The 22,944-nt window shown below is 45.2% G+C and overlaps 1 protein-coding gene across 1 annotated transcript in view; it reads right to left on the bottom strand.

Annotated features, from left to right (window-relative positions):
- The window catches only part of HNRNPLL (heterogeneous nuclear ribonucleoprotein L like), a 1,042,368-nt gene that overhangs the window by 330,256 nt on the left and 689,168 nt on the right, over positions 1–22,944 (bottom strand). The window lies entirely within an intron of this gene.

Genomic DNA, 22,944 nt, shown 5'->3' on the forward strand with positions numbered 1-22,944 from the left:
GCAGTGGGCTATCCATTTTGAGACTGTCTGTTTCGAAATTGGCTTTCCTTGAGCTCCTACAGCATAGGACACAAAGAGCTGTTCTGATTTTCTGAAAGGCTTTGTTCTGTCCAGATAATAACGTAGTTGTCTGTGGATGTCCAAGGAATGTAGTAATCTCTCCCCTTTGTTTTGAGGATTAGGATAAAAGGTAGGCAAGTGTATGGCCTGACTCAAAGCTACCCTGGATACCACTTTAGGCATAAAGGACGGGTTGGTTCGTAAGGAAACTCTGTCCTGATGGAAGATGATAAAAGGCTGCACAGCCATGAGAGCTTGTAGTTCTGAAACTCTACGAGCTGAGGTAATAGCCAGAAGGAAAGCTGTTTTCCAGGACAAATATTGCAAATCTGATGAGGCAGCTGGCTCAAAGGGAGGCAAGGTCAGTTTTTCCAGAATGAAATTAAGATCCCAAGCAGGTATTGGTTGTTTTCTTGGGGGTCTTAGATTCTTAGCCCCTCTGAGGAACTGTCTTAAGAGAGGGTGAGAGAATAAGGGTGGATCAATGTTGTATTCTGCAGAAATGGCTGAGGCATGGATTTTGATGGAGAAGAATGAAAGTCCACTGCTTAGCAGCTCAGCTAAATACTGTAGTATTTGAGGTAAATTCGGTTTTCCAGGATCCTGGTCCTTTTTCTCATTCCAGACACAAAACAGTTTCCATTTTGAGGAGTAAGCTTTTCTAGTTGATGGCCTTCTGGCCTCCAAAATGACATCCTGCACCTCCTTGGAGAGTAGGGTCTGTTGTGATGCTAAGGAATCTTCCATGCTGCTAGGTTGAGTGTTTTTAGCTGTCTGTGAAGAGTTTTGAAGCTGTGCTGAGTCAGAAGAAGAGGCATTAGTGGCAGGGTCCATGGTGGTGAATGCGTCAGGCTCCTCAGGAGTGGGTACCAGTGTTGTCTTGGCCAGTCCAGAGCAATGAGAATCATCTTTGGTCTGTCTGCTCTGGTTTTCAATAGAACTTTGGGCAGCAGAAGAAGAGGTGGAAAGGCATAAACTGTCATCGATGTCCAACTGAAAGAGAGAGCATCCACTCTCCAGGCCTTTGGATGGAAAATCCTTGAGCAGAATTTTGTCAATTGGTGATTTTTGTGGGAGGCAAAGAGATCTATGTCTGGCCTTCCCCATGCTTGGATTACTTCTGTAAAAACTTTTGGATGCAACTTCCATTCGTGTGGATCTGTCATATTTCTGCTTAGGTTGTCTGCCAGCGTGTTTTCCTTGCCTGCCAAGTACTGTGCTTGTAGTTCGATGTGCAAGTCCATGGCCATGTTCCAGAGTGACATGGCCAGTCTGCATAGGGGGTATGAATGTGTTCCTCCCTGTTTATGTACCACATAACTGTGGTGTTGTCCGTTCTTATCAATAGTTGACCTGGTTGCAGAAGGTCCTTGAAAGCTATAATAGCATTTATTACTGCTAGCATTTCCTTTTGAATGATGTGAAGGTGCTTTTCTTTGTGGGACCATTTGCCCTGAATGTACCGATCTGTCATGTGCGCCCCCAGGCGTAGTCCGAGGAGTCTGTTGTGATGACTTGATTTGCTTGAGGCTTGCTGAATGGAAGACCTGTGTTTGTTTGGCATGCTTGAGCCCACCACAGAAATTCCTTTTGCAGACATGGAATCAGTGGTATTATTGTTTCCAAACTGTGGCTGTGTTGAGACCATATGTTTTTCAGGTACCATTGAAGTTTCCTTATATGCAGCTTTGCACATGGGATTAGTAAGATGCAAGATGCCATGAATCCCAGAGCCTGCAGGATTTTCCTTGCAGTCCGCCTGGTGCAATTTGCTAGTGCTCTGAAGTATTGAGTTAGTTGCCCCTGCTTCTCTGGCGTGAGGTAGGCCATCTGGGTGTTTGTGTCCAAGTTGGCACCCAAGAAAATTATCTTCCGAGAGGGTATTAGTCTTGATTTCTTTTTGTTGACTGTGTATCCCAGAGAGCTCAACAACATTATTACATAAGCCAGATGTTTCAGAAGAATGTGCTTGCTGTCCGCTTGGATCAGGCAGTCGTCCAAATAAGGGTATATTTGTATCCCTTGAAGTCTGCAGTAGGCAATTACTGATGCCAGGCATTTCGTGAATACTCTGGGCGCAGTAGATAAGCCAAAGGGCAATGCAGAGAATTGATAATGGGTTGAACCTGCAAGAAATATGAGGTATCTTCTGCAATCTTGTCTGATTGGGACATGCAGGTATGCCTCCTTGAGGTCCAATGTTACCAGCCAAGACTCCTTGGCCCAGCATGGGAAGGAGTTGCTGTAGAGTGAGCATCTTGAATTTTGGTACAAGTAGAAATGTGTTTAGGATGGACAGGTCCAAAATAGGTCTCCAATCTTTTCCCTTCCTTGGTGCCAGGAATAGCCTGGAATAAAAACCTTGACCTTGTTCGTGCGTAGGTACCTCTTGAATTGCTTTCATGTCTATGAGATCTGTAATTTGCCTTTGTGCCTCTGCCCTTTGATTGTGTGGCAGGTTTGGCATGCCTCTCATTTTTGGAAGGGTGTGAAAATGGAATCTGTAGCCTCTGTTTATAATGTCCAGGATCCATTTGTCTTTTGTGACAATATGCCAATTCTCTGAAAATAATGCCAGCTTTCCTCCTAAGGGGGCTGCCATTTGAGTCTTGCTTGGCATGCAAAGGAGAAAGTCATTGGGCTTGCTTCCTGAATGATTGTGAGTTATCCTCACCACCTCTGTGTAGAAGCTTGCCATTGTCTGCCTCTAAACGATCCTTGGGATTGTCCTCTGCCCCTCGGGCGCCTGTATCTGCCTCTTTGGGGTCTGTCTGTGGCTGGAAAGGACCAATTTTTGGAAGGCCAAATTCTACTGAATCGAGGGGGGTGTACCTGTAGAAAATCTTTCACAGTTTGCATTGATTTAGCCTTTTCCTCCATTTTCCTTAATACCTCCTCAGCATTAGCACCAAATAATACATCCTTTTGAAGAGGGGCATCTAGTAATTTAGCTTTGACATGATCAGGCAAGGTTTGTTCCTTGAGCCAGGCATGTAACAGCAGCTCTACATGAGGCCTCTACAGCATCAAAACCACATTGTAAGGTATGCTTACCCACTTGTTCTGCACTATGCATCAAATCCTGCAGCTCCTTCAAGTCTGGTTGTTCAGGTTGTGACATTTTACTTTTCAATTGTGATAACAAAAAATGTTGGTATTTTAGCATATGGAACTGACAATTTAAGGCCCTCATGGTTAAGGTAGCCGAGGTATATACCTTTTTTCCCCACCTTTCTAAGGATCTGGAATTTCTCTCGGAAGGTAAAGGATTTTTAGCAGTGGAGGCCTTAATTCCCTTGGGGCCCTGAGTAAGAGAAAATCCCTAAGCCTTTTCTTGGAATCTGAATAATCGTGGCCTTCCCAGTGGAAGTGTTCCCTTAAAGTATGCAAAATTTCCCCAAATGAGTAATCCTCTGGGGGGGATACAGAAGGAATGGACTCCTCCGCATCAGAGTCTTCAAAAGGGGAGTAAGAATGTTCCTGATCAGAGTGCTCTGAAATAATGGAGCCCTGATCAGAGGAGGGGGAATCTTCCTCCACTCTGGGCCTTTTGTCCGGTGGGGGTTGAGAACCCCTGATAAGAGTAATTAAATCCTCAGCCATTTTAAGCATCTGCTTTTTAGGCATGGGACCTGGAGATGGGCCCTGTGCAGCCTGTCTCAGAGTGCATGGCTGCTTTAGACTTAGTGAAAGCCTTGATGGAGAAAGAAGAGGAAGGTCTGAAGACACCTTGAGTGGAGGTAGACCTGTCCACATTTTGAGGCTCAATGCCAAGAGTGGCTTCAGTATCTGTAGTCGGGGTGTGGGCCGAGGAGCCTGCGACCTCGGGCACAGGAGACACCGCCAATGAAGTGTCGTCGGTAGTCAGGGGCTACGTAGGCACCTCGCTGAGAACCGGACCAAGTGTAGTCTGCTTTGGCGTGGTGTCAGTAGAGGCCGCGGACCTCGTGTGTCGGTCCTTATCTTTGTGTTTTTTAGACAAAACTGGAGTCGGAGTATCCGACGACATAATATAATTAAATGTTTTTCCAAAATAATGCTGGGCGAACTCCGCCCGACGCTTAATGGTGCGTTTGTTAAATGTAGCACAAAAGCGACAGACCGAGACGTCGTGGTCTGGGCGTAAACAAGGTATACGGAGGGAATGGAAATCCTTATGCGGTATTTGCTTTCCACATGAAATACAATTATTAACTTTGTCTGACATCGGTCTGAGACAAGAAAAGTTTCCCCAACGGGGTACTTAACTTTCAAGAAGACTTCGGTTTCAAAATTTTCATAATTTCAGGAGCTGGCCGACCGGCACTTGCGAACTGCTTCTGCTTCGGGCACCGCGCGGCAAGAAAGACTGAAGAAAATGGCGTCAGCTGGTTCTTTTATACCCCTGTCGCACTGACGTCAAGGAAGAAGCGACAACAACCGACGCCGGACCTAGACTTTGGAATTCGGCCGGCCGAGGACCCGCCTGATGGCAGGAGAACCCATCTGTTATGACTGCAGCTGTATGCACGATGAACATGGACCAATTTTTAGAAGGCCAATTCCTGCTAAACCTGGGTGGCCGTACCTGTAAGAAATCCTTGACTGTCTGCATGGATTTCGCTTTATCCTCCATTTTTTTCAACACCTTCTGCTTTAGTACCAAACAAAGTATCATGCTGCAATGGTGCATCTAATAATTTTGCTTTAACATGATCAGGCAAATTCTGTTCCTTTAACCAAGCATGCCTTCTAATAACAGAACCTGTAACCGCGGCCCTGCAAGAGGCCTCCAGTGAATCATAACCACATTGCAAAGTATGCTTTCCCACTTGTTCAGCTGCATGCAATAAATCCTGCAATTCCTTGTTCTCTGAACATTCAGCATTTGTCAACAATTCCTGTTTAAGCAGTGACATTAAATATTGCTGATATTTAAGCATATGAAACTGACAATTTAAAGCCCTTACAGCCAAGGTAGCAGAAGTGTAAACTTTTTTCCCCCATCTGTCTAGAGCCCTAGAATCCCTATCAGAGGGGACAGGGTTTTTTGCAGTGGAAGCTTTAACCCCTTTGGGACCCTGAGATAGTTTCTGGGTCAGCAGCGGGGTTTTTATACAGGAATTTATGAGAATCCGGGACCCTGTAAAATCTGTCTGGCTTAGCAGTTGCAGGGGGTAAAGAGTCAGGGGGACAGACCGGACTCTGAAAATACATAATCTACAATGTCTAGAACAGGTGGAATAGCAAGGGATCTGTGCTGAGGAAGTAGCAAAAAGTCTCTGAGCCTTTTCTTTGATTCAAAATGATCTTGGCTCTCCCAGTGGAAATGCTCCCTCATGGTATGCAGGGTTTCCCCAAAAGAATAATCCCCAGGAAGAGAGGTTGAAGGAAAGGATTCTTCAGCATCAGAATCCTCATAGAGAAGCATGGAATAATCCTGTTCAGAAGAGGAATCGGAAGAATCATACTCTGTCTCTTGCCTAGGCCTCGTATCAGGAGGGGGATAGGAGCCCCTGATCAAAGTAATTAGGTCTTAGGCCATTTTGAGTATCTGTATTTTAGGCATGGAAGTCTGAGTAGGAGGCATGCTGTACTTGTTTCTTTGTCTTCAGAGCTGCTTTAGTCTGTCTTTGAAGCTGAAGATGGCTTAATATACAGTTGTGTAGGTCTGAAGACACCCTCAAAAGCCGATGCCTGCTCAGTGGCTCCGGACCCATCTGAGGGAATGATTTCAGAGTGTCCAATACCTTGAGTATAGTACAGTTTTGTACCTACCATAAATGTAGATGTTCGAGGGTTCACACTGCTGCAGTCATCACAGTTATGTTATCCTGCCGTCAGGCGGTCCCGCAGTCGGCCAGAGTTCCAAAGTCTTGGTCCAGCGTCGGTTGCTGTCACTTCTTCCCTGATGTCAGTGCGCCAGGGGTATACAAGATGCATCTGACGCCATTTTCTTCAGTTTTTCTTGCCCCATATGTCAGGTGCCCCCAAGTGGGTAGGCAATACATATTGCTAATCAAAAATATACATAAAAAATAAAAACAATACCTTCAGTTACCAGCAAATACACCACACAGGTTGTATAGGATAGAAGGGTATAGATAGGTCCAGCTAGTTCAGAGGGGATGGAGGGAGGGTAACCTGGACTGCAGCAGTGTGAACACTCTAACATCTACATTTATGGCCGATACAAAACTGTACTATGTTCATCGTGTTACACTGCTGCAGTCATCACACTTGGGTTGAATCCCAAAGCTAAGCTTGGGTGGCTGGTCTATAAAGAGTTAGGATTGGCTACGAGGCCCTGCAGAACTGCAGTGGCAAATCTTGCTCTGGATTTAGAGTAGAGAGGCAGGTGGTAATGCTTGGTGATGGTGTGCACTGAACTCCAAGTTGCAGCCTCCAAAATTTCCTTGGTAGGTACTCCTCTGAGAAAGGCTGCTGAAGTGGCTGTTGCCCTGGTGGAATGAGGCCTAATGTTATTGGGGACTGATTTTCCATGCTGTGTGTAGCAGTACCAGATACAGTGTCCTATCCATATGGATATAGTCTGCTTTGAGATAGCCTTGCCTTGTGATCCTGCAGCATATGCTACAAACAGCTGAACATTTTTCCTGAAAGCTTTTGTTTTGTCCAAGTAGAAGCGTAGCTGCCTGTGTATGTCCAAAAGAATGCAGAAGTTTCTCCCCTTTATTTTGGTTGTTTGGATAAAAAGTAGGCAAATGAACGGTTTGGTTAAGAGCCACACTAGATACCACCCTTTGGCATGAAGGTAGGGTTTGTCTTTAAAGATGCCCTATCCTGATGAAAAATTATAAAAGGTTCCACTGCCATTAATGCCTGTAGCTCTGAGACTCTTTGTGCTGAAGTTACTGCCAGGAGCAGAGCTGTTTTCCATGATAAAAATTTTTGATCGGCTGTATTGGCTGGCTCAAAAGGTGGTAGGGTCAGTTTTTCCAAAACGAAATTGAGGTCCCAAGTTGGTGTTGGTGCTCTCCGGGGCGGTCTTATGTTTTTAGACCCTCTGAGGTACTGCTTTAGCAAGGGATAAGAGAATAAAGGAGGATCCGTGTGTGCAGAAATGGCAGAGGCGTGAATCTTAATTGATGAAAAGGATAGGCCTCTGTCCAGCATCTCAGTTAAGTATTGTAAAATCTGAGGAATGTTTGGAACAAGAGGGTCAAGGCTGTGAGCCTGGTTCCAGGTGCAGAATCTCTTCCATTTTTCTGAGTAAGCTTTCCTGGTGCTAGGCCTCCTGGCCTTCAAAATGACATCCATAACAGCTTTAGAGAAAGAGGTGTTGCCTGTTTGACTAAAGTATCTGCCATGCAGCCAGGTTTAGGGTTTTGAGCTTACCGTGCAGGATATTTTGTTGAGTCAGAAGGTGTGGAATTTGGGGCAAAATCCATGGTGGGCCCTGAGCCAAGTTACTTAAGATAGGGTACCAGTGCTGGTGTGGCCAGTGTGGAGCGATCAGGATCATCTGTGATTTTTCTTGCCTGGCTTTTAGGAGTACCTTTGAAAGGAGAGGCAGTGGTGGGAAGGCATAGACTTTTAGGTTTTTCCAGCTGAACAGAAGAGCATCCACTTTCCATGGTGGGAAGGCATAGACTTTTAGGTTTTTCCAGCTGAACAGAAAAGCATCCACTTTCCATGCTTCTTTGTAATAAGTCCTTGTGCAGAATTTTTGTAGTTGGCAATTCAGAGGGGAGGCAAAAAGATCCATGTCTGGGCATCCCAATTTTTGTGTTACCATGCTGAAGATTTGTGGGTTCAATTTCCATTCGTGAGGATCCATGATATTTCTGCTCAAGTCGTCTGCCAGAGTATTTTTCTTTCCTGGCAGGAATTGTGCTTGCAGGTGAACTTGGTACGTTAGAGCTGTGTTCCACAAGGTCATGGCTTGCCTGCATTGGGGATAAGAGTGAGTGCCCCCTTGTTTATGTACCACATTACTGTGGTGTTGTCTGTCTTTAGTAATAGTTGTCCTGGGTGTAGAAGGTCCTTGAAAGCTGTTAGGGTATTTTGAACAGCCAACATCTCTTTTTGATTGATGTGAAGATGCATCTGGTCTGTGGTCCACTTGCCCTGAATGCATGTTCCTGCCATGTGTGCTCCCCAGGCATAATCCAAAGCATCTGTTGTTAGAGTTTGCCTGGCTATGGGTTGGGTAAAAGGCTGACCCTTGTTTAGGTGACATGCCTGTACCCACCATCGAAACTCCTGTTGTAGGCATGGAATTATTGGAATTATGGCTTCTAGACTGTGATAATGTTGAGTCCAAACACTTTTTAGGTACCATTGTAATTTCCTCATATGCAGTCTGGCATATGGTATTAGTAGTATGCAGGATGCCATGAATCCCAGGGCCTGCAGAATTTTTCTTGCAGGGAGATGGGACTTTGCCAGTAGTTGAAAATATTGAGTTAGTTGCACTTGTTTGTCTGGCATGAGGTAAGCCATCTGGGTCGTTGTATTTAAGCTGCACCCAGGAATGTAATCTGTGAGGGCACTAGTTTTGACTTCTTTTCATTTACTGTGTACCCTAGAGAAATTAGCAACCTTTTCACAAACGCCAGATGCTGTAGAAGAATGTCCTTTGTCTCTGCTTGAATGAGGCAGTCGTCCAGGTACGGATATATTTGAATTCCTTTTTGTCTGCAAAATGCAATTACTGGTGCTAGGCACTTTGTGAAGACCCTGGGCACAGTAGATAAGCCAAAGGGCAGGGCAGAGAATTGGTAGTGCATTGTACCAGCTTTGAATCAGAGGTATCTTCTGCAATTTTGTCTGATAGGGACATGCAGGTATGCCTCTGAGGTCCAGAGTAACAAGCTAAGCCTTCTTGGTCAGCATGGGCAGAAGCTGCTGTAATGTCAACATTTTGAATTTCAGAATATCCAGGTAAGTATTCAGAATTGAAAGGTCCAGTATAGGCCCTCCAGGCTTTGTCCTTTCTGAGTACCAGGAAGAGTCTTGAGTAAAATCCTTGTCCTTGTTCCTGTTGTGGTACTTTTTGAATAGCTCTCGTGTCCATGAGGGCTGAAATTTGTTTTTGTGCCTCTGCCCATTGGTTTTGTGGCACATTCCTTTTAGCTTTGGTAAAGTATGGAAGTGGAATCTGTAACTTTGAGACACAATATTCAGGACCAATTTGTCTTGGGTGATTGTTTGCCAGTTTTGAGAAAAAAGTGCTAGTTTTCCCCCTAAGGGGGCTTCCAGAAGGGACGTGCTTGGCGTACGCAAGGGAAAGTCAAGTCATTGTGACTGTTTCCTGTAAGGTTGAGACTTGTCCTCACCTCCTTTTGGGGTTAAGGTGCCCCACTGTCATCTGTTTGAGCCTTGGGGTTGAGATCTGCCTCTTGGGCGTCTGTATCTGCCTCTCTGTGGCCTGTCTGACACTGGAAAGGACCAATTTTTTGTTGGCCAATTTCTGCTAAACCGAGGTGGCTGTACCTGTAAGAAATCCTTGACTGTTTGCATAGATTTAGCTTTATCCTCCATTTTCTTTAACACCTCTTCTGCCTTAACACCAAACAAGGTATCATGTTGTAAAGGAGCATCCAATAACCTTGCCTTAACATGTTCAGGTAAATTCTGTTCTTTTAACCAAGCATGTCTTCGAATAACAGAGCCTGTAACTGAGGCTCTACAAGAGGCCTCTAAAGAATCAAAACCACATTGCAGAGTATGTTTTCCCACCTGTTCAACTGCATGCAATAAATCCTGCATTTCTTTACAATCAGGAGCTTCTCGGCTAGCAAGCATTTTCTGTTTTAACTGAGCCATTAAATATTGTTGGTACTTAAGCATGTGAAACTGGCAATTTAAAGCTCTTACTGCTAAAGTTGCAGATGTGTATACTTTCTTCCCCCATCTATCCAAAGTTCTGGAATCTCTGTCAGAGGGTACTGGATTTTTTGCAATGGAGACCTTAACCCCTTTTGGACCCTGGGAAATAGTTTCTGGATCAGCAGAAGGATTTTTGTATAGAAACTTATGAGAGTCAGGGACTCTCTAACACCGATCTGGCTTGGCTGGAGCAGGGGGCAAAGAGTCAGGAGATAAGCTGGAGTCAGAGAACACATCATCCACAATGTCTAGTACAGGCGGAATATCCAGGGGCCTGTGCTGAGGCAATAAGAGGAAATCCCTGAGCCTTTTCTTGGATTCTGAGTATTCCTGACTTTCCCAATGGAAATATTCCCTCATGGTATGTAAAGTTTCCCCAAAAGAGTAATCCTCAGGAGAAGAGGCTGAAGGGATAGATTCCTCAGCGTCAGAGTCCTCATAGGGGGGTAAGGAGTATCCCTGGCCTGAAGAGGAATCAGAGGAAATGGAAACCTGATCAGAGGATTCATAGTCTGTATCCTGCCTAGGCCTTTTCTCAGAAGGGGGGTGGGAACCTCTGATTAGAGTAATGAGGTCTTCGGCCATTTTAAGCATCTGTTTCTTAGGCATGGAGGACTTCCAGGAGAATGCTGTACTTGTTTCTTTGTCTTTAATGGTACCTTTGTCTTGGCTGTTGATTTAATGGTAAGTTGTGAAGGTCTGAAAACACCCTCAGAAGCCGGTGCCTCCTCAGCGGCTCCGGACCCATTTGCGGGGTTAGTTTCCGTAGGCCCAATACCTTGAGTTTCCAGAGGCCTAGTTGTCTCCACGTGGGAGTCGGAGGCGGCCTGTGGCTCTGAGGTAGCAGGTGTCGGGCTGCGAAAGCACCTCACTGAGAACCGGCGACTGGCCTAGAAAAGGTTTCGTCAGTTTTGGACCTCGGATGCTGTCTTTATCCTTGTCTTTGCGTTTTTTTGGAATTGCAGTCGTTGGTTGATCCGACGGCATAGTATAATTGAACCTTCGGCCAAAGTAGTGCAATGCAAAATCAAAACGTCTTTTTATAGTGCGTTTGTTAAATCTAGCACAAAACAGACAACTAGTGACGTCGTGATCAGGGCCTAGGCATGGAATACAGTAAGAGTAGAAGTCCTTATGAGGTATTTGCTTCCCACAAGAAATACTACTATTAACTTTTTCTGACATCAGTCTGAGGCAAGAAAAAAAGTTTCCCCAACGGGGTACTTAGCTTTATTAAAGACTTCGGATCTGAAATTCAACTTCGAAAATCTCAGGAGTAGGCCAACCGGCACTTGCGAACTGCTTCTGCTTCGGGCACCGCGCCACATGAAAGACTGAAGAAAATGGCGTCTGATGCATCTTACATACCCCTGGCGCACTGACGTCAGGGAAGAAGCGACAGCAACCGACGCCGGACCAAGACTTTGCAACTCTGGCAGACTGCGGGACTGCCTAACGGCAGGATAACCCAAGTGTGATGACTGCAGCAGTGTAACACGACGAACATCCGGAGGCCCAGTCGGCTCCCCATGGGAGTCGGAAGCGGCCTGTGGCTCTGAGTACTTAGCTTTAATGAAGACTTCGGTTCTGAAATTCGGATTTGAAAATCTCAGGAGTTGGCCGACCGGCACTTGCGAACTGCTTTTTCTTGGGCACCACGCGGCAAGAACGACTGAAGAAAATGGCGTCAGCTGCATCTTTTATACCCCTGGTGCACTGACGTCAGGGAAGAGGCGACAGCAACCTACGCTGGACCTAGACTTTGGAATTCTGGCCGACTGAGGGTAGCCTGCCAGAAGGATAACCCAAGAGTAATGACTGCAACAGTGAAACACTATGAACATCATGATGGATTCCCCGTCTAGGCGACCTGAACGTCCGTTCAGTATACCACAAAATTAACACATTAGAGCAGAGTATGCCTCCAGGCATTTCTGCAGTTACCTCTTACTGCGCCTTTAGGTGTCAAATATTGCCTGTTCATATTTTTATTAATTTCAAAACCATGCTACATACAAGGTATCAGAATATTTCATCTTGAAGCATTTGACCTCTGTCACTCTGTATTTATTAGAACTGTAAGGTAATGACTTCATTTTTTAAAGGCTCAAGCCACATCCACTGGAAGTTAAAGGTATACATTCAAAAGCTGTACTGGAGGGAATGAGCTGAACTACTGCAAGGTACGTGCGACATTGCACATAGGCAAGTAGCTGATGTAGGCCATAAAAGTGACATCTGCACGTACCATCCTCAGAAATGAATGCCCCAGTAAGAACACCAACCCAAAGATGTGAAGTAGAAGCAAAATATCCTCCAAAGAAAAGCGCAAACCAAAGGTTAGAAGGGTGGGATAGAATACTGCAACATGGAAGAGAATGGCATCTATGGTTAAGATTTTACACAACTATTCTATTTCCTTCTATTCCCATGTTGTGCTATTCATAACATGGGGAACACCAAAGCTCATGAAAGGGAAAGGGAGGCTGGAGCACAGGAAGTCTCCATGAAGCCAAGCAGTACTACACTGGCAAAGCCTTCTGTGGATCTGGAGATGGTATCCAGCTTGCAATGTTTGGTGAAAGTTGGACAGAAGACCATGCAGCTGCCTCCAAAACAGAGGAAGTGTCCAAACCTTTGAAGAAAGACCCAGATGAAGCTAGTAGAATGAGCTTTTACTGAGGTAGAAGGAATTTTTCCACGGAAAACACGACAGACGAAAAGGACCTTTGACATCCAAGTAAGAATAGTCTATTTAGACACAGGCTTTCCGGGCACCCTGGGATGAAAGGAAAAGTACAGTTGTGTACACTTACCATAAATGTAGATGTTCAAGTGTATTCACTGTTGCAGTCATCACATTTGGGTTATCTGCTTGCAGGTAGCCCTCAGCCAGCTTGGATACCTGCGTCTGATGCTGTCTCCTCTTCCATGACGTCAGGTCGTCAGGGGGTATAAAACATGCAGCCGACGCCATTACATCAGTTTTTCTTGCCCCAGATGTCAGGTGCCCCCACAACAGGAAGCAATTACATGGTATGGTAAACCCCCATCAAAAAGCAAATACACAAGAAAAAATAAATATACCAACCAGAAAGAGAAGTAGAGCCCAGAGAAGTCAGGGGGCTGGAGGGCGGGTAACCAGGACTGCAACAGTGAACAGACTCGAACATCTACATTTATGGTAAGTGTACACAACTGTACTATGTTCTTCACGTTTCACTGTTGCAGTCAGTCATCACATTTGGGTTGATTCCCAAAGCTAAGGAAATGAGGAGGAAGTTAAAGAGCATTAGGCCCAGCTATTAATCCCTGCAAGACTGCAGTGGCAAATCCAGCTCTAGATTTAGAAAAGATAGGCAAGTGATAATGCTTGGTGAAGGCATGTACAGAGCTCCAGGTGGCAGCTTCTAGGATGTCCCTGGTAGGGGACCCCTCCGTGAAATGCCGCAGAAGCAGATGCAGCCCTGGTGGAATGTGATCTTATCCCGTGGAGTAGGTTTTCCATGGTGCTTGTAGCAGAAATGAATGCAATGGGCTATCCATTTTGAAATGGTTTGCTTTGAAATGGCCTTCCCCTTTGCCTCTGCAGCAAAGCTAATTAGCAGCTGCTCAGATTTTCTGGTAGGCTTAGTCCTGTCCAAAAATAATCTAAGTTGTCTGTGCATGTCCAGAGAGTGTAGTATTAGTTCCACTTTTTTTTGTGGATTAAGGAAAAAAGTAGGCAAATGAATGGACTGATTTAGGGACACAGAAGACACCACCTTGGGCATAAAAGAAGGGTTACTCCTGAGGGAACCACTGTCCGCATGGAAGATAATAAAGGGTTCCCACTGCCATGGAGGGCCTGTAATTCAGACACTCTTCTTACTGAAGTGATGGCTAGAAGGAAGGCTGTTTTCCAAGAAAGGAATTTCAACTCTGCTGTAGCAGCTGGTTCAAAGGGGGGAAAGAGTGAGATTTTCCAATACAAAGTTAAGGTCCCAGGCTGGAGTGGAAGCTCTCCTGGGGGGGGGTCTTAAATTTTTGGCCCCTCTAAGGAATTGCTTTAGCAAGGGGTGAGAGAAGAGGGGTGGCTCAGTATTATAATGTGCTGAAATGGCAGAGGCATGAACTTTAATTGACAAGGATAGGCCCCTGTGGAGCATTTCTGTTAAGTACTGTAGAATAGGAGGTAAGTTGGGCACCGTTGTACCAATTCCCTGAGCGAGGCTCCAGGAGCAGTATCTTTTCCACTTTTCAGCATAGGATTTTCTAGTACTAGGCCTCCTCCTTGCCTCCAGAATGACATCCAGTACCTGCTTACTGGGGGATGCCAAGGGAGAGCTCAAGGGATAAGACAGGCTGCAAGGTTCAAGGTTTGAAGGTGCAGAATCTGGCCCGTCTGCTGGGGCAGCAGGGAAGGGGCCTGAGGCAGGTGCCATGGTTGTAGCAGTGTCAGACTACGCAAGAGGGGGTACCAGTGCTGGCGTGGTCAGTCTGGTGCAATCAGTATTGTCCTTGGCTTGTCCTGTTGGATCTTTAGTAGAACCTTCGAGAGGAGACGCAAAGGGGGAAAGGCATAAACTGAGAGGCTTTCCAAGGTAAAGGACAGGGCATCCACTTTCAAGCTTGGCTGCGGGGACTTCTTGTGCAGAATTTTTGCAATTGGTAAGTTCTGACAGGAGACAAACAGGTCTACCTCTGGAGTCCCCCATTTGTTCAAGATGTTGAATATTTTGGGTTCTAGTTTCCATTCGTGTGGGTCCATGAGATTTCTGCTTAAGTCGTCTGCCAGTGAATTTAGTTTGCCTAGCAGGAGATGAGCTTGCAGGTGTACTTGGTAGCTCAAGGCTGTGTTCCACAGAGCTATGGATAGTCTGTAGAGAGGGTAGGAGTGGGTTCCCCCCTGCTTGTTTATGTACCACATAACTGTGGTGTTGTCTGTCTTTACCAATAGTTGCCCTGGAAAAATACAGTCTTTGAAGGCTGTCAGAGCATTCTGTACAACTAACATTTCTTTTTGATTGATATGCAGGTGCATCTGTCTCTGGGTCCATTTGCCCTGAATACACTGCCCTACCATGCATAGTCTGATGTGTCTGTTAGGGTTTGGGCGGCAGGGAGTAGATTGAAAGAGTCCCTTGTTGTGGTAGCAGGCCTCTGCCCACCAAAGGAACTCTGGCTTGATACAAGGAATGATAGAAATCATTGTTTCCAGGTCCTGAGAATGTTGACACCATAGGCTTTTTAGATACCATTGGAGTTTCCTCATATGCAGTCTCGCATAAGGAATTAGTAAAATGCAAGAGGCCATGAACCCCAGGGATTGCAGTATTTTCCTTGCAGATAGCTCGGGTTTTGTGGCCAATAGTTTGAAGTAGGTTGTCAAAACTTTTTTCTTCGGAGTGAGGAATGCCATCTGGGAAGTTGTGTTCAAGTTTTCTCCCAGGAATACAATCTGTTGGCAGGGTACTAGGTGAGATTTCTTTTAGTTGATGGTGTACCCCAGTGAGGTTAGAAGTTTCTTTACGAATGCCAGGTGTTGCAATGGCAAGTCCTGGCTTTCTGCCTGAATCAGACAATGTCCAAGTATAGGTAAATTTGAATATTTCTCTGCCTCCAAAACGCAATGGCTGGAGCCAGACACTTTGTGAATACCCTGGGCGCAGTAGATAAGCCAAAGGGAAGTGCAGAGAACTGATAGTGCATGGAGCCTGCTCTGAAGTGTAGGTATTTCCTGCAAGATTCCCTTATTGGGATGTGCAAGTAAGCTTCAAGTCTAGGGTTGCCAGCCAGGCATCCTTTGCTAGCATGGGAAGAAGCTGTTGCAGAGTTAGCATTCTGAATTTTGGAACTATCAGAAAGGTGTTGAGAATAGAGAGGTCCAGGATAGGACGCCAGGAGTTGTCTTTTCTGGGCACCAGAAAAAGTCTTTAATAAAAACCTTGCCCCCTTTGTTCTGCTTTGACAGGCTGAATAGCCCTGATATTGAGGAGAGAGAGAACCTGCTGTTGGGCCTCCGCCCACTGATTTGGGGTTAGTAGGGTGTGGAACTGGAATCTGTATCTTTGGGAAACTATGTTCAAAACCCATTAGTCCTGAGTAATGGGTTCCCAGTTTTTTGCATGCAGAACAAGCTTTCCTCCTAAGGGACCAGGTAGTAGAGTAGGGCTTGGAAGAGTAAAGGTTAAGTCATTGTGCCATTTTTCCGTAAGGGGCTGGCTTACTATTCCCTGCTTTGGAAGTGGGAGCCCCCCCCCCCCCCCCACTGCTTAGGTCTATGCGTAGCCTGAGACTGTAGCCTAGGTGGTCTGCTGTTCCTGGGTTTGGACTGAAAAGGCCTAGAAGGGACTGGAAAGGACCAGTTCTTTGAAGGCCAATGCCTACTGAATCTGGGAGGCTGTACTTGTAGGAAATCTTTAACAGTTTGAATAGATTTAGCTTTTTCCTCCATCCTTTTGAGGACTTCTGCTTTGTTGCCAAAAAGGTGGTCTTGGTGCAAGGGAGCATCCAGTAATTTAGCTTTTACATGATCTGGCAAGTTTTGTTCCTTAAGCCAAGCATGCCTTCTAAGTACAGACCAGTGACAGTAGCCTTGCAAGATGCTTCTAAAGCGTCAAAACCACACTGCAAAGTATGTTTACTAACGTGTTCTGCAGAATGCATTAAATCCTGTAATTCTTTGTGTTCAATAAAGTCAGGAATCAACATCCATTTCCTGTCTAAGTAGCCCCATAACATGCTGTTGATACTTTAACATATGAAACTAGCAATTTAAAGCCCTAATGTCCAAAGTAGCAGAAGTGTACACCTTCTCACCCCATCTTTCTAAGGTTCTAGAATCTCTATCAGGAGGAGTAGGATTTTTGACAGCAGTAGCCTTAATGCCTTTAGGTCTTTGGGAAATGGTCTCTGGAATCGCAGAAGGATTCTTTTAGAGGAACTTGCGAGAGTCAGGTTCTCTGTAATACCAGTCAGATTTTCTGGGAGTTGGAGGTAAAGTATCTGGGGAAAGGCTAGATTCCAAGAAAGCATCATCTACAATGTCCAGAACAGGAGGGATAGCTAAACACCTGTGTTGAGGTAGGAGTAAGAATTCCCAGTCAGAGTAATCTTGGCTTTCCCAGCGGAAATGCTCCCTAAGAGTGTGCAAGGTTTCACCGAAAGAAAAATCTTCTGGAGGGGAAGCAGAGGGAATGGAATCCTCTACATCAGAATCCTCACAGGTAGATGAGGGCAAATCCTGGTAATCAGAAGGAGCAGAAATATCAGATCCCTGATCAGAAGGAAAATCAGTTCTAGGTCTCTTAGAGGGGGAAGGCTGGCTTCCCCTAATTAAGGTATTAAGGTCTTCAGCCATTCTAAGCATTTGTTTTTTAGGCATATGGGCCTGATCCTGCTGTTTGGACGTCGGTTTTCTAGGCGTGGTGCAGGTTTTAGGCCTGGATGAAAATGATGGAGTCTGTTTAAAATGCAAGTCTGTAGGCCTGAATACACCTCAGAAGCTGGTGCCTGTACAGCAGCTCTGGACCCATCCAAGGTAGAGACATCTGCAGGTTCCATAGACGAAGAAGCATCTCGCGGCATACCGGACTCCAAATGGGTCTCAGTAGAGGCCTGCGAATCTGAAGTAGTGGGCATCAGGGGCTGCGAAAGCACTTTAGTATCGGCTAACTGGCGACCAGCTTAACGGAAGCGTTGTCGGCAGTTTTGGACCTATGCGGTCTCTGTCTTTATCCTTACATTTTTTCGGAATATCAGTAGTCTGATGACTTAAAGCCATTTTGGAGTACTGATACAAAGTACGAAAGTAACTGGCTGCAAAGATAGCCTGACTACGAATAGTGTGGGGGGTTGAACAAGGCACAAAACAGACAGCGAGGGACATCGTGGTCTGGGCCTAAACAGGGGATGCAGTACGAATGAAAATCTCTATGAGGTATTTGCTTACCACAGGTAAGACAATTGTTAACTTTTACTGACATTGGTTGGAGCAAGAAAAAGAATCCCCAACGGGGCACTTATCTTTTTTGAAGACTTCGGATCTGAAAGTTTAAAACGAAAATTTCAGGAGTCGGCTGACCTGCACTTGCGAACTACTACTGCTTCGGGCACCACATGGCAAGAAAGACTGATGTAATGGTGTCGGTTGCATGTTTTATACCCCTGACGTCATAGAAGAGGAGACTGCATAAGTCGCAGGAATCTGAAGACTCTGGTATTCAGGCCGAAGGCTACCTGCAGGCAGATAACCCAAATGTGATGACTGCAACAGTGAAACACGAACATCAAACAGCTGTTCTGATTTTCTAATGGACGTGGTCTTAAGACAACTCAGATTTTACTTGGACATGTACATCCAATGTATGCACCACCGGAACTTTGAGGAGAAGGAAAGAAAATAGGTAAATGAACAGACTGGTTACGGGATAAATCATTAACCACTTTAGGCATGAAGGAGGGGTTCGTGCAGAGAGACCCTATTCCTTGCGGAAAATGAGAAAAGGTTGGGAAACCATTAAGGCTTGGAAGTTCAGAAACCCTCTTTTAGCAGAAGTGATGGCTACCAACAATACAGTCTTCCATGTGCAATGCTTCAAAGAAGCTGAGCCTGCAGGCTCAAAGGGAGCCTGAGTAAAGTTTTCCAGTTCAAAATTCAAATCCTAATGGAAGGTACAGGTTTTCTGGGAGGTCTGATATGAAGGATGCCCTTAAGAAAAAAACCTAACCTTTAGCTTAGAAGCTAAAGGAGAGAGAAGCAGATATGCAAAAATGGTAGATAAATGGATCTTAACAGACGAATAAAGCCAATCCAGATTTAACCAGCTCACACAAATAAGACAAAACTAGAATATCCACTGAAAATGGATCTACCCATTTCTTAAGACACCAGATACAGAACCTCTTCCATTTGAACAAGTAGGATCTCCTAGTATTCGGTTTCATGGCCTCCTAGTATGTCCCCCGAAAAAAAAGGTGTCAAAAAGGGATCAGAAGCCCATCACCCACAGAGTCAGGCTCAGGGTTGCTAGATGTGGTTGAATAAGAGATCCCTTGGTCTTGTGTGAGAAGATCCACCCTGTGGGGTGACTTGTGATGACTGCCCCTGGCTAGTTGCAAGAGGGAACCAGTGCTGTCTTGGCCAAAAGGTAGTCACCAACAAGATTTTTGGTTTGCCCTGTTGAATTTTCAACAGAACTTTCTGAATGAGTGGGAAAGGGAGGAATGCAAAAAGCAACATCCCCTTCCCTGGGAATGAGAGCATCCATCTTCCATACCAGAGGGCCTGGGACTTTGGCTCAAAATTATGAAGTCATTTGTTCAAAGGGAAGGCAAACAGGTCTATTTAAGGAGTACCCCACCAGTGAAGAATGTCCAGAAACAAATCCTTGTGAAGTGTCCATTCTTGGGTTTGTGTCACACCTGCTTAACTGCTAGTAAAGTGACCTTTGCTTGAGAAGCAATCTGCCAAGCCTAAATAGGCAGCCTGCAAAGCAGGTATGACCGTGCCCCCCCGCTTGCTCATATACCAAAGGACTGTGGTGTTGTCTGAACAGTTTCAAGGGACCTGGGTGAAAGAGAAGAGTGGAAAGCTTGTACAGCAAGAATCAAAGCCCTCATCTCTGATACTGATATGTTTTGTTACAGATGGAGACCACAGCTCTTGAACTTTTAAGTTTCCCAATGTCGCTACCCACCCCAGGTCTGAAGGATCTGTAAATAGCTCCTGCAAAGGGCGAGGAGGCTGTAGAGCAAGGCCTGGATTTAGAGATACTTGTTGACTCCACCACTGTAATTCTTTCTTCAGACAAGGGAGAAGAGGAGGAGCAAACTCCAGAGGATGAGCATGCTGGGACCAGTGAGATTTCAGATACCACTGGAACTTTCGCATATGAAGTCTGGCTAAGGATAACATGGGGATAAAAGATGCCATGAAACCTAGCATTCTGAGAAACTCTCTGGCTGTCAAAGCTAGAGGGAGCAACTGCTGAAAATTGGTCAGAAGAGACTGCATTTTTTTGCAGGGGCAGAAAAGCCATCACAAGATCTGTCCTTATCCTGCAACCCAGGAAAACCTGATCCTGAGAAGGGTTGAGGGAGGACCTGTTTTTAGTTGACAGTGAACCCCAGGCTTTGCAGCAAGGAGATGGTGGCTTAAAGATTCTTTAGCAGAATGTCTTGATGGTCTGCTTTTATAAGCAGGTCGTCCGGGTAAGGGTAAATGAGAATTCTGTGAAGTCTGTAAATTCTGTAAAAGGCAATGACAGGGGCCAAGCATTTTGTGAACATCCTTGGAGCTGTGGTGAGTCCACAGGGCAAAAGTACAAAACTGAAAATGAGATGAAGCAACAGAAAAGCATAAGAATTTCCTGAACAGAGGGTGAATCGCAATATGAATATATGCATCTTTGATATATAAAGAAACCAAGAAATCCTGAGGTAGTGAGAGAGAGAACAAGGTTTGTAGGGGGAGCATACTGAAGATGGGAACCTATAGAAAAAGGTTGAGTTGAGACAGGTCTAATATGGGTTGCCATGGACCATCTTTTCTTGGGACTAGAAACATCCTGGAATAAAATCCTTTCCCTCTTTGCAGAAGGAGAACTTTCTGAATGGTCCCCTGTGAAATCAGGTCTCGAACCACCTGAGGGAAATGAAGAAGCTGGTCTTGATGGGGTTAAGGGATGCCCATGAAAGGAGGAATGGATTTCCAAACCAGGTAGTAAGCATTTTGGACAACAGAAAGTACCCATTTGTCTGTGGTTGCTTGTCTAAGGGGAAAAAAGTGAGAAATGCACTGGGAAAGAGGAATACTGCAGAGTCTGGGCAAGTAGTTACACACTACCTAATTTGTTAGGAAAGGGAGTATTTTGAGCAGTGGCTGGTTGAGTTCTTGATGAACTCTGCCTGTGTGTCCCTTTCTTGGAAGAGGAAAGAGGGCATGTTTTTTTTCTCTCCCAAAATATGGTTTGGAAGGGTAATTCCAATGATACTTGGGAACTAGGAACACAACAATATGCTTAAAGTTCCTGTAACTCTCTTCCTTTTTCTTGAGATTTGAAAAGTGCAGCAGCATTAGCACCAAAAAGGGCAAAATATTAAGAGGTGCATCTGTAAAGTTTTGCCTTGATATATCAGTCAAGGGCTGTAATCTGAACCAAGAATATCTCCTAAAGACAGATCCAGATGCAACTGATCTGGCAGATACCTCAGCTGCATAATAACTGCACTTTAATGGAGTGATGAGTAACTTGGGAAGAATTTTGTTAAAAGGGAATACAGTTGTTCCCTGGCTGCAGAGTCTGGAAAGTCTGTCAGCAGCTGTGAAGCTTGAGAAACCAGGAGCAAAACATACAGACACAAGTTTAGTAGTTAATACCCCAGAAGGCCAAAGCAGATGATGTACAGACTTTTTACATAGCCTCTCCATCATCTTACTATCTTTATCAGAGGGAATGACAGAAGTGGAAGACAGAAACCTGGAAGACCTATCTGCAGACACTGAGATAACAGCGGGATCTGCAGGAGGACATCTGAAAAGAAATTTGCTGTCCTCTGGGACCTTGTAAAACCTATCTGGCCTTTTTTGGGCAGAAGGTTGAGAGTCAGGGCTTTTGGTAGCTGACAGAAAAGCATCCTGGAAGGCAAGCAACCCAGGTGGAATATCAGAAGGGGAAGGGGAGTCCATCTGTAAGAGGTCCTAGTATCTCTTCTGTACTTCTGAAACTTGGGAACTTTCCAATTTGAAAAAAAATCTCTCATTCGGAAATTCTCTCTCCAGAAGAGATGTCTTCCTCAAGGGAGTCGCCATCATTTGAATCTACTTCAGGAGAAACATAACCCAAAGGAGATTCCATTTGTGCTGCGTAAGCAAAAGACTCATCTAAAGATGAAACATTTTCTATAAAGCAGAACATCTAGGCAAAGGTGGGGGGGGGGGGCTGGAGTAGGAGGTACAACAGAGGAAGGTCTTATGGCTAGAAAAGTATTAAGAATTCCCTAAGAGAAAGACTGCCAGTCTGGGGAAGGGTCCTGTGAAAAGGAAACATGTTTCTGGTTTGGTTTCTTTTTAAGAGGAGGATCTACCCTAGGCTGGGATTAAGGGGCCGACACAAGCCTAGTATCCAGCACAGACATTGGACTGTCATCAGCTAAGCAAGGAAAAATAGTGTGAGGGGCATCCAAAGAAGTGAGCTGTGGTTCCCCCTTACCATCCTGAACGGACTGCAAAACCTCTGCTGACATGCTCATGGTACTCTCCCTAGCGGCCACCAAACAATTACCCACTGCAGGAAGAGAGCCAGCCACTGTTTGACCTCTAGGCCTTCACTGGTCTCTCGAGAGATGTCCGGATTCAGAGACACAGCTAAAGATTCAGGACTAAGTTTTACCCTCTACTTCGGAGGCCCACCAGCCGGACCCTCCATTGCAAGCGCTAGTTGCTTAAGTCTTCAACTGTCGAGATAAATGTTCAGGGCAGAAAGATGACTACACCGTCTTAGGGACAAACGCCTGAAAATCTGCACAAGCCTTATAGTTGTGAGTGGACCCCAGACAAAACAAATACTGATCGTGGTTATCTTTGTGTGGAATTTGTCTTCCACAATGGCACTTGCCTTTCTTGGATGACATTAGCCTAGGAAAATATGCAGTAGGAAAAGAACACAAACTCCCCAACGGGGCACTTCATCTGAAATAGCAACCACTCAGCGGATCAGATGAACGGGAGGAGATGGCATTCAAACTGTCAGCAAAGAAGTAGTTTTGAGGATGGTACCTGCAGACGTCACTTATGGCCTATGTTGGCTGCTAGCCTCTGTGCAACGTTGCACATACCTTGCAGCAGTTTAAATTCTTTGGTATACTAGCCGGACGTTCGGGTCACCAAGGTGGGAAATCCCTCATATTATAAATACTGCAAAATGAGAAAAGGAGAAAATCAGTGGTTCCTTTGTAACATGAGATGAAGCCAGGCATGTAGCAGATGAGAGGGCAAAAGCTTTCATATCTTAATGTTCCTTACAAAACAATGCTATTAATAAACTATACAACCTGCAAGAGTCAGAT

Source organism: Protopterus annectens, chromosome 1.part2 (assembly GCF_019279795.1).
Source record: "Protopterus annectens isolate FY-2018-M chromosome 1.part2, PAN1.0, whole genome shotgun sequence".
NCBI classification, from domain to species: domain Eukaryota; kingdom Metazoa; phylum Chordata; order Ceratodontiformes; family Protopteridae; genus Protopterus; species Protopterus annectens.